Source organism: Leiobunum rupestre, chromosome 5 (assembly GCF_980474605.1).
Source record: "Leiobunum rupestre chromosome 5, qqLeiRupe1.1.hap1, whole genome shotgun sequence".
NCBI classification, from domain to species: domain Eukaryota; kingdom Metazoa; phylum Arthropoda; class Arachnida; order Opiliones; family Sclerosomatidae; genus Leiobunum; species Leiobunum rupestre.
The window spans coordinates 46,416,161-46,428,145 of record NC_143388.1 but is presented as its reverse complement, the minus strand read 5'-3'; the positions used below and the strand labels follow the sequence as shown (position 1 = coordinate 46,428,145).

Genomic DNA, 11,985 nt, shown 5'->3' with positions numbered 1-11,985 from the left:
GCCCACCCGAATACACAGATGTGGAACTAATATTATGGCGTGGGGCGACTTGTTTGTTTTAAAACGACGACCGGTTTTTTTTCCTCTCTAGAGCTCCTTGCACTAGTCCCGACCTTTAAACGTTTTGAACGGGTTAGTGTGAAATTCGTAGAAGGGGACTTAGTGTGAGATAAAAGGACTTTGTAGAAGGGGAGGTTAAGTTGGCATTCTTAAGTCGTTCAGGACTTTTTGCTGTAACGTTTTTGCTACAGCTCTTACCTTTCTTACGTACAAATCAGATCTAATTAATTAAAACTAATATCTAGGGCGAAGCCAGGTATTAAAGCTAGTATTAAAGATGATAAATATAACTCAAATTAATTGGTCTATTCCGTCATTAATGTTTGGAAAATAAGCTTCGACCGTAACAACTGTCTCTAATATATATTCTAGAAAATCTAAAAAATAAATAACGAAAATTTCCCTTATGTTAATATTTTGAAGGAATCTTTTAATTTTTTTGTTTTTGCTGAAAATTCAGATTATATAAATTCATTAACGTCATCTTTTTTAATATAATAGTTTTATTATTTTACAGATACACGAATTTTGTTTTGAATAATACAGTGAACCCATTTAGAGATGCTTAAACTGCGCATTTCTGAAAATATATATATATACACTTTTAACAGTTGTACAGAGAATAGTTAGATTTCGTGCACTTCAGATTATTTCGATTTAAAAGACCTTCGTACGTGAAAATAAGGGTATTTTTAATAATACAATTGTCAAATCTATTTTCAGGCTCACAGCTTTCGAATTCACAGTTTGGCAGATTAATGTTTTTCGAAATATTTGTAAGTCACCTTCACTCTTTTTTTAGCTATCTACCGGATTTAATTTCAAACAATCAAAATCAAATGGTTCAACTAACTGAAACTGGTGGGATCAATTAAAGTACACCAGCTCAAATCGGCTCCTCAGGATATGATTCAGATAAATTTAAGAACGGATGTCCTTTATTGTTTGAATTTTATTACGTAGTTTTTCTCGTTAAATCATGAGCGTAGGAACAAGGGACAGGCGACAATGCCCGACAATGCCATTGAAAACGGTTTGCCAGGAGTGGAAAATTTTGTAATTGGTGACTCAAACTGTTAAAGGTAATTTTAGTTTAATAATTTTATCTTATTGTTAATTTTCAACTAATTTCGCCATCGGACTTCTAAAACATTAATTCGCCTTGCTCAGCCTGGATATTTTCACAATTTTCTTAATCGTAGAAATTGTCTAAAATGGGATGAATAGATCGATCTTAACGTATAATGAACCAACCATCAAAGAGCCAATTTTATCAGCATGTTTTGACACTAAATCCTTAACATTGAGCTGTGGAAAAACGAAGAAATAAATATAAAAAGCTTAAAAATTATATTAGTAATATCATAAGTAACCTAATAGCATAAGCATGACACTTCTTATTTCTTTAATGCTTATTTCCTAACTGAACCTTTGTTTTTAACACTGAAATTCTTGCCTAGCTCCAACTTGGACTTCCATTCGAACTGAGTACAGTGTGTTTGTCCCTGCTTATTTTGCCTTGGGCACATTTAAGAACTAGAGTGCTCTGAACTAAGAACTAAACCTTGAATGAGCATAATCTCTGTTCGGTAATAATTTTTGCTAATTGTCATAACTTTTGTTACTTATGGTATAAAGCAAATTATAAAACCAATTATTAGAAACTACACTCAAATTTTAATATTATACATTGCAAAGCATTTCATTGCATTGAAATATCTGTCCATTCTTTGCCGTTGGTCATATTAATGATTATTACAGAAGTATACACACGTTTATCGAAATAAAACTGAAAAGTTTTCAGAATATTTCTAGCACTAAAAATAGGTGATAGAAAATAATAAAATTATGCTTATAAATGTGAATTAACAATGAATATTATGTATCTTAATGAATAATTAGTTAATAATAAAGCTTGTGCAATAGATTAATAACTCTACGACCTATGACCGAAATGATTTAAATTTGAAAAGCTGTTGATGCTTTTTAAGATTGTAAAAGTGTTTAATGGTGGGGCGGTATTCTTACCGTTTCTCCGTGATCAGGAATGTACTGTTACAGAAAAGATAAAGCAAAATATTTTATTATTTTTAGGATATATTTAAATTTTAATACACTGCCCTAATTCCCCTGGCATCACATAATGCCCAAGTCATCAAGCAAATTTAAATGCCTTTAAACCAGAGAACCGTATTACAACGCGTAAGATGATAGTGGGAGGGTTACAACTCGTAGGAGGGTGGTGTTAGGGTCACAGTGCGTAAGAGGGTTGTGTCCGGGTAACAAGTCGAAGGAGGGAGGTGTCAAGGTAACAATGCGTAGGACGGTGGTGTCGGGGTAACAACGCAAAGGAGGATGGTTGCAGTGTTACAACGCGAAGGAGGTTGGTGGCCTGATTACTACGCAAAAGAGGGTTGTCGCCGCGTTACAACGTGAAGAAGATGGTGGAAGTGTGTCAGAATTTATAGCCCAGTGTACCTAATAAAAGAGACCATACCACCGGACATGTGACAATTCCAGCATGGGTAGTAGAAACCCACTACTGATGGTCGCACCTTTGCCGCAAGCCACTCAACCCCACAGAAGGTGCAGCCAATCCCCACTTCGCACGCAGCCGTTGGATTAAGAAAGGATGCTGTAGCAACTCCAACCGACACCCTACCTACTAGGGATGCAACGGTTCCACTTTTTTGCACTATCTCGGTTCCGGATCCGGTTCCTGTTCCTAAATTTTTGCTTTATCGGTTACGGTTACGGTTACGGTTCTTAAAATTTTAATTTATCGGTTCCGGTTTCGGTTCCGGTTCTCAAAATTTAGAACCGATCGGTTCCGGTTCCAAAACGGTTCCTATACGGTTCCAGTGTGTTTAGTATTAATTAAAGTTAAATACACAAACGATTCAAATGAAGTTAAAGAGAAATAAAATCCACCACATTTATTAATTTAGAATATAAAAATTGTTTTTGATAAATTATATTTTAAAAATAGTAGCTTTCTCAGTGACGTAGCTGTGGGTTCGAGGTCCTCCCGCGAAACTGTTTTAGGGGTCCTTTATAATCATTAAGGCCGAGTCGCGATTTTCGCCATCTAGAGTTAGGGCTAACATGTATCTCCTTCTACAATTAGATTTAACGCGTACTTGCATGTTAAATATATAAAGCGCTTAAAAATGGCTTTAAGCCCTAAGTGAAACGATTAAGATAAATCACGGCAATCGGCGTCTGGAGCATCAAAAACAAAGGTTCTGGTAAAACTTGGAAGTCTGGAGTTCAGACGCCCAAGTTCGACCAGAATCACGATCTAGATGACTTAATGTAAAATAATAAAAAAAAATAATTGCCACTATTATCTCGTAGGGAACTCATGTATTTGTTTATTCAATAAAGTAGGGTAAAAATGAAATCTTCTGTTTGAAAATTCCCACGGTTTCATCGTTTCAAGATGGAGGGGGGGGGGGGATGATGTACTTTCAAGTTTTGGGGAGACATTGCCTTCCCTTCCCCTCCTCATTTCAGGGGCGTAGGAACGTTTTAGAAGTTGGAGGGGGCAAAGAGAAACGAAACGAGGGGTCTAGGAGCTTAGCCCCCGATGTAGAGTCAGTAATCGGACGCGAATGTCATTAAGGCATTAACAGTAACAACAGTTATCATACGAAGTGTATTTTAGTCTTTAGAGTCGTTTATGAAATTAAGATACACAAATCCACAATAATAAAATGAGAATGTTTTTGAATTTTTAAAGGAGTGTAGCTTCACCGAATGCATGTGTTAGTGTTTGACTACTATGTAAATTGGCGGGAAAAGACACAGTTGAACTCCTATAAGCTTTTTATGCTTTTAAATTGAGATTTTGAAAATTTTAACTGACCAAAAAGTTAAAGGGGCAATAACATTATTTGCCCCTCCCAGCAAAATTCTAGGGAGGGGCATTGCCCCCTGGTTCCTACGCCCCTGCCTCATTTCATTGTAAAATATAAAGACGGGATTTCTATGACTCATTTTGATTTCAGTTGAGTATATCGTTCTAAATGGAGTTCATATTATTTCGTTCAATAAGCATACTTGTCATTTGTGAAATGTAAGCAAATGCATAAGTTGAAAATTTAGATTTTCTAGACAAAAACTACCCAGGCCAGCGATTATATTATGCAAACGAATTAGCCTTACCTTAAAAACCTTAAATTCAGAAACACAACTTCGTTATTAATTTACAAGGTTTAATGATCGGCTATAAAACACGTGTCTCGATACTTTTCAAACTTCAGTATGTTACTTTCATTATGTACGTTGTTTGGATATTTATACGATGGCTATTGTGGTTGAATTTATTAAATTTTTGGGCGCGCCTGTTTAAACATAAAGAAATATTAGAAGCAAGTAAAAAATTAACTTGAGCTGACAAGAGAAAAAACTAGACGAGGCCTCGCGCGGTTGGACTGTACACAGTCCCATAGGCAATTTGGGGGCCCCTCGATGGAAGCCCCCCCCCCGCATTGCAGAGTCTGCCGGGGCGTTATTTACGCCACTGGCTTTTCTGCTGTTTCTCCTCAAAGTCGGTTGCGAAGGGGATCAAAAATTATGCTTGCCCATTGCCCCACTAAATAATTGCTCGGAAGGCACACTATTAGCAGTAGATATTGTGGCCTTTGCTACATTTGTGAAATTGTGTCGAGTTTTTCGACTGAAGATAATAAAGCAAACATTTGGAGGATGAGCCCATTTTCAATTGAGAATACGTAAGGGTTTGTCAGTTGACAGTTACGTAGAAACCCACATAGAGTTATCTGAGATAGGATAAAGATGAGCTTATATGAAAAACTAATAGTAAATTAGGAAGTTTAATTACTAAATTTCAACATGAGCTAAATGTTGGTAAATAAAGTTATAGAACCGTTTAAAAACCGTTTAAAGCAATGGAAAACTCGGTTCCTGTTCCGATTTCGGTTATAATTTTTTTACAAATATCGGTTCCGGTTCCGGATACGGTTATCAAATTTTTATATTATGGTTCCGGTTTCGGTTCCGGTTCCTAGAATTTTCTCGGTTCTTCTCGGTTCCGGTTCCGGTTATCCGTTGCATCCCTACTACCTACGTAGGTAAAGAGTCAAACCCTTTGGAGAAAGCTCCTAAAGGGAAAAGACGGACACACAGCGGTCCACATAACCCGGCACAGCTGGCACCGGAGATGCTAGTGGGCTCCAAAAGGCCGGGAAACAGGACCACCGTGCCCTCATGCGGAGGCCCGCCTCCCCACAGCAGGGTACCCAATCCGCTGATGCGGCCAGTTTGCACGGACCCTCTCCGTTAGCCTGAGCCGAAGCTCAGTTTCCAGCCCAAACCTGACCGAAGTCGGAGGTGGAGATAGGACCATTTGATCAGAGCTAACATCTCCCAGTGCCCCTCCGCACTTATGTTTAACAAGAACCGGACCCCGACTCCTCGGTAAAGCCACCAGTTATTTCACACTGTATCCCATTTAGGGCCGGAGATGAGGGCAGGGTAACAAAGTGTAAGAGGATGGTGGTCGGGTAATTACGCGAAGGAGAGTGGTGGCCGGGTGACAACACAATGGAGGGCACGGAGAAAAAATTTGCTGTTAAAAAAACAGTAACATGCTGGCAGCAGTAAACGCCAGCGAGATACTGTTAAAGAAACAGTAATAGCGCACTGTTAAAAACACAGTAATAGCGCACTGTTAAAAAAAAGTAATAGCGCACTGTTAAAAAAACAGTAATAGCTCACTGTTAAAAATACAGTAATAGCTCACTGTTAAAAAAACAGTAATAGCTCACTGTTAAAAAAAACATTAATAGCCCACTGTTAAAAAACCAGTAATAGCGCACTGTTAATTTAACAAGAGTATAGCTGTTTTTGTAGCGTTTGGGCACCTTTTTAACTACTGCTTCTCATTGCTACTTTGCTGTTTTTTAATGTGAGCTAAACCACTTCGCACTGTTATTTCCCTCGCTCCTTACTGTTTTTCCTATAACTTTTTACTGTTTGTAAAACTTACTTTACTGATTTTTCGACTACTTTTTACTGTTTTTACAATAATCTTTACTGTGCTTAACACATTTCCTTGCTGTTTTTCAACGACCCTTTGCTGTTGTTCGCACTACCCTGTACTGTTGTTCCCACTACCCATTACTGTTGATCCCACTACCCATTACTGTGGTTCCCACTACCCATTACTGTGGTTCCCACTACTCGGTACTGTGGTTCCCACTACTCGGTACTGTTGTTTCCACTACTCGGTACTGTTGTTCCCACTACTCGGTACTGTTGTTCCCACTACTCGGTACGGTTGTTCCCACTACTCGGTACGGTTGTTCCCACTACTCGGTACGGTAGTTTCCACTACTCGGTACGGTAGTTTCCACTACTCGGTACGGTAGTTTCCACTACTCGGTACGGTAGTTTCCACTACTCGGTACTATTGTTCCCACTACCCTGTACTATTGTTCCCACTACCCTGTACTATTGTTCCCACTACCCTGTACTATCGTTCCCACTACCCTGTACTATCGTTCCCACTACCCTGTACTGTGGTTCCCACTACCCTGTACTGTGGTTCCCACTACCCTGTACTGTGGTTCCCACTACCCTGTACTGTGGTTCCCACTACCCTGTACTGTGGTTCCCACTACCCTGTACTGTGGTTCCCAACTACCCTGTACTGTGGTTCCCAACTACCCGGTACTGTAGTTCCCAACTACCCTTTACTGTTATCTTATCATTCTGCACTGTGTCCGAATACATTATTCTGTTATTCTTACTTCTCATTACTGTTTCTTAGACTATACTCATAAGTTTCACAATAAAAACGAGTTGTGTACCCAAAAATGTTATAATTTAAAATGAAACATAAATTGAAACAGGATATTTATTCGAAACGATCGTCATCTTGCACGTCACTATTAAAAATACAGATTAAAATAAAACGAAACAAATTAAAGTACAAATTGTTACCATTCATTTGACCAATCGTATTTAGAAATTTTATTGACAAGGGCCAAAACCTTTTGATTAATTGGCGCAATTCGTCGACTCTTTTGGATTAATTTTTGCTCCAAACCTAATATAACATTAAACAAATAAAAATACATCAGTGAAATGAAATGAAATGAAATGAAAATGAGGGGAAAATACATCTGAAAGAATTCTAGTGTACACCGGGATTCCTGAGGGTACTCAATATTGGCCATACAGGGTGTTACGGATAAGAGTACCGAAATTTTCTACATGCATACTATGGGTCTCTATGAGTAAAAAATGTCTAATAAACATGGGTCCTAAAGAGATATGGGCTCCCAAAAAACTACCCCAATAAACCGGACACAGCCTTAAATCTGGCAACCAATATTCTTCTTTGAACCAAATTGTTATCATTAAACTATCAATTGTTTTTTATACGTAGGGCGAGAAACTTTAAAAACAAGTGGCAAAAGTTCATTAATGTAATTTTAGAAGTTAAAATGAGTTTGAAGACAAATACAAGCCATTTTAATTTATTGATACGATTTTAATAATTTAATTTAACCATACAAATTTCTTGTATTTCTCTTAGCCGTCTATCTACAGACTCAAACGCCAGTCGATCTGACACCAGTCTTTTAGGAATCTACTGCTGGTTGAACCTTTGAGCTTCTAACCGATTTTTCTTGAGCCCGTCCGTGCAATAAGCATTCCTGGACCAATTTGCCATATTAGCTACAATATTTGACAATTTTAAAACCATTCCTTTAGAATTTTTATGTTATTTGTATCTTTAGATTAAATAATTAAAATCGTATCAATAAAATAAAATGACTTGTATTTGTCTTCAAACTCGTTTTACTTCTAAAAGGACATTAATGAACTTTGGCCACTTGTTATTAAAGTTTCTCACCTCACGGATAAAAAACAATTGATATTTTAATGAAAACAATATGGTTCAAGGAAGAATATTGTTTGCCAGATTTAAGGCCGTGTCCGGGTTTTGGGGTAGTTTTTTTGGGAGCCCATATCTCTGAAACGAAGCACTTTAGGACCCATGTTTATTTGAAATTTTTTACTCATAAGAGACCCATAGAATGCATATAGAAAGTTTCGGTACTCTTATCCGTAACACCCTGTATAGTAAAGCCCAAGAACCGCGCCAACAGCTTCGATAAGGTCACCACCTGACAAATGATTGTTTATAATATATCCATCCATGGACAACATGAATAATTTTCCATCTCTAAGTTCACCTATAAAAAAGCATGATTATGAAAAGAAAACACGTAAACGATTTCACTTTTCTTCAGGGCATTGCAGAAGGTTTCTGGGGGCCGGGGCAAAAGTTACTTGTGGGCCTCTCGATATGCACCCCCCTCCCCTTTGACCTTTCTTGGTCTAGAGCTCCTGGCCCTTCTGTCTCTCGTGGGCTCTCTTAGCCGGGTCCAGGAGAGTCCCCCCCCCCTGCACGGCCTTGTTTATCTTACCAGCTACTGCAAGACATGGATGTGGTGGGAATATCTGAACGATTTCTTCAATTGCTGTCTCTGGCTGTAAATGATAAAACGTAAAAAACGGGGATGTTAAAAAGAGCCAAAGGAATTGGCTAACTTATCATACAAATTAGAACTCCATTATCACTGCACCGCCCGACTGTCTTTTCAGAAACAGAGAGCATTAGCTCTGTCAGAATGGCTCTCTTTCATAATACGCCCAGCGCGCAACGCCAAACGCACAAGTAATCGAAGTTGGCCGTGTGCCGTTACGGAATTGGTACGGCGACGGCGGCGGGAGACAACGTGACGGCCGTAGTAGGCTTACTCGAGATGAAAAGAGACAAACAGTGCTATCATAAATAGTGTTAAATACTCATATTGATAAAGCTAGAACTAACCAAAACATTGGTTTTAGCACTAATGAACGCTAACGAGTTACAAGATTTTAGCTCAAACTCAGCTCGAACCCAGGTACTGGATTTCTTTGCGAATGCCATAAAATACTACAACGCCACTGATTGGACTACAGGACTCTTAGGCAGCTAAGACCGCTACTGTTAATTTAAATATTTAGTGTTATGTAGCTTAGCTATAGCTAAAGGCTAGAATTGAGTTACGGCGCCGTATAGCACGCCAATCAATTCACAAGGAATTGTTAGTACACTTGAGCCCATCAACAGGTAAAGTTACCACCATTCAAATGTAGTATAAAGGTGTATTTAAAGAAAGCAACGCCACTGCTTCGAATTATTTGAATAGAGCGGATCTATAGGTACCCGAAACCACCATCGGAAATATAACGTTATTCTGGTCAATTTCACGGGGTCCCTTACGCAGTTCCCTGAACTCACAGGTAGGGTAGTTTTTACGCTAGACGCATGGACTAATTAAAGTAGATAGGAAGTATACTTTAATTAGTACTTACTAATTAAAACTTATTAATTTCGTTTTTTTTATTTTAACACCTATTGTTGAACCTCGCATTGTAAATGGAAGTATGTTCTAACCATCAGCTTGTTTTGTTACCTCCCTTTAAGTATGTACAGGACCGTAGCTTGGCAGGGGCTGTAAAAAATAAAAATGTACTTTTTCGATAAGCGATTTAAGCAGGTATCGCTTATATTGCGGGCTCCTAATTTGCAGTCTCCCGGGGCGCAGTTTTTAAATTTATACATTTAATAATTTTTTGCCAGATGTTCGGTATTATATTATAAACAATATTAAATAAGATATAAACTAAATTATTTTTTTTAAATACACGTTTTTATGGTGTTTTTGTTGAAACTTTAAATAAATCTTATTAAAATAGGGAATTGGCAACATGACGTAGGTGCTTTTCCATTGAAAAAATATACCAGCATGGCGGACATAGCCAAAGAAACGGCGTGACGTCATGCTGCCTAGTCCCTATTGGGCTTAAACCTAAATCAGTGAGAAAAAAATCACCGAATTAAGTGACTCTAGGCCTAATATATTTACACATAGCCGAGACTTTAATAAATTATTATTTCTTGCCTGTTGCTCTTAAGTTAGTTTGCTAAACATCTATTCCTAGTTATTATCAGTATATCCTTAATAAAAATAGCCTTATTTTATTTGTGAAAGAAAACCAATTAAAATACATTTACCAAAATATACCGTTGAATAAAGATGTGTGTATCCTCTCCGCACGTGGTACTACAATCAGTGATGCCAGGTCGCGAAAATGGAAATTAATTTTCGAACCTTTAAATTTCCCTTTTTGAACTAAAGTTTCCCTAGTTTTCAAAACACAAAGATCAATGTTATTTGCGTAAAACAATTACTTGGGACGTTGGAAAAGAAAAATAACACATGTCCTAAAGAAAATAATACTTTTATTTTCATCTCGCAATGAATAAAAACGAAGAACAATTTTACCAGTATAAATATTACAGTTTAAAAATTCATAAATTTTTCATTGCACATGAGTGTTGACGGACAAATATACACAAATATATTTTCTATTTTAACAAAAATCACAGTTTATCTCTCATAATACGTCAATTTAAAGAAGGTGTGCCATTTTTCATGTAACCTTTGAATATAATAATATCCCTAGATTTAGATAGTTCTTGATCAGATTTCTCTTTTCCCTTTTTACCGTTTAAAGGTTTAAAATTTTCCCTAGATGATGGAAAATTTCCCTCAATCTGGCATCACTGACTACAATGTAGAGTCCGACGCTGCCGTTATACACGCCGCCGTGCCGGTTTTTTTACTATTTTACGACGCGCCGCCGCCGAAATGACTCTTTGTCGGTGCGCCGCGCCGCCGCCGCCGCCGAAGTTTTTTGATGCGTCGCCGTTCATTTTACAATTTTACTCCAATACCAACTTCCCAAGAAACTCAAGTGACTGCTTTTAAAATTTCTATTGAACTTGATGACTTACAAAATACAATAATAATGTTTCAACAATTATATATTTTATCAATGTACTGTTCTCGTAACGGCGGCGCTACAGTAGCAAAGCAGAGTAAATAAAGACTGAGATCTGGTGAATAGTGGGTAATCCTATAAACGCGTATACATGGCGTTCTCTCTGCTCGCTCTGCGTAAAGCCCCATTTTCAATCATGATTTTTCCGAACAAAAATCACGCTTTTGCATCAAAACCAACCGCAAGAAGTTTCTCTATCGGATTTTTTGTCACGAGAAGCTGATATCTAAATGGATTTGATATACCCTAGGCTTATTTTGAAATAAAAGCGCGTTAAAAAAGCAAAAGCGTAAAGCCTGAAATTTATCGTAATTGAAAACGGGGCTTAAGACTCCAGGACCCTAGTCATCTAAACCTCGGTCACAGTTACACCTCGAAATCGCTACACACTGGTTCACACATTCCAGAAACCGCTGTTAAGCGATTTGAAGCGCTTTCGAGGTCTATACGTATGGAGGTGGCTCTAGTTACTTGAAATCCCGACAGCAGCCGGCAGCCCGGCACGCGATGCCGGATTTTTTCCGCTACGTTTAATTATAAAACGTTGTCTATTAAACTTTACCAAGCTTCGGAATCTGAGGTTTAATCACGTTCATATGTTCTCTAACGCGCTTCGAATCGCTTTGAAGCAGTTTCTGGCCAATGTGAACGCGCTTTAAAGCGGTTTCGAGGTGTAAGTGTGACCGAGGGTTATAATTTTAGTATAAAAATTTATACTAAAGTTATAATTATTATTATAATTATTCGTATTTTAATTGGGAATATTTTGAATTGTTGAATATATTTAAAAAATAGCTGTTGGGGTGTAATATAATTTTAGGTAACGCCGATAAACCCCGCCGCCGCCACTTGAAAAACACTAGCGCCCCCGCCGACTAGTCCAAATCTCGGTAACGCCGCCGCCGCCGCCGCCTCCACCGGACTCTACTACAATGGAAAACCGAGCTTTTCGTTAGTTTATAATATATACAAAAGTGTATCACTTCTTATTCT

At 37.9% G+C, this 11,985-nt stretch overlaps 1 long non-coding RNA gene across 1 annotated transcript; it reads right to left on the bottom strand.

The window, feature by feature from the left end:
- Positions 1–6,941: 6,941 nt before the first annotated feature.
- LOC149945166 (uncharacterized) lies at positions 6,942–10,231 on the bottom strand. The gene is made up of 3 exons (XR_016480934.1): positions 10,163–10,231; positions 7,030–7,135; positions 6,942–6,974 (listed from the first exon to the last, which is right to left on the bottom strand). It is a non-coding gene; the product is annotated as an uncharacterized LOC149945166 (long non-coding RNA).
- Positions 10,232–11,985: the final 1,754 nt, after the last annotated feature.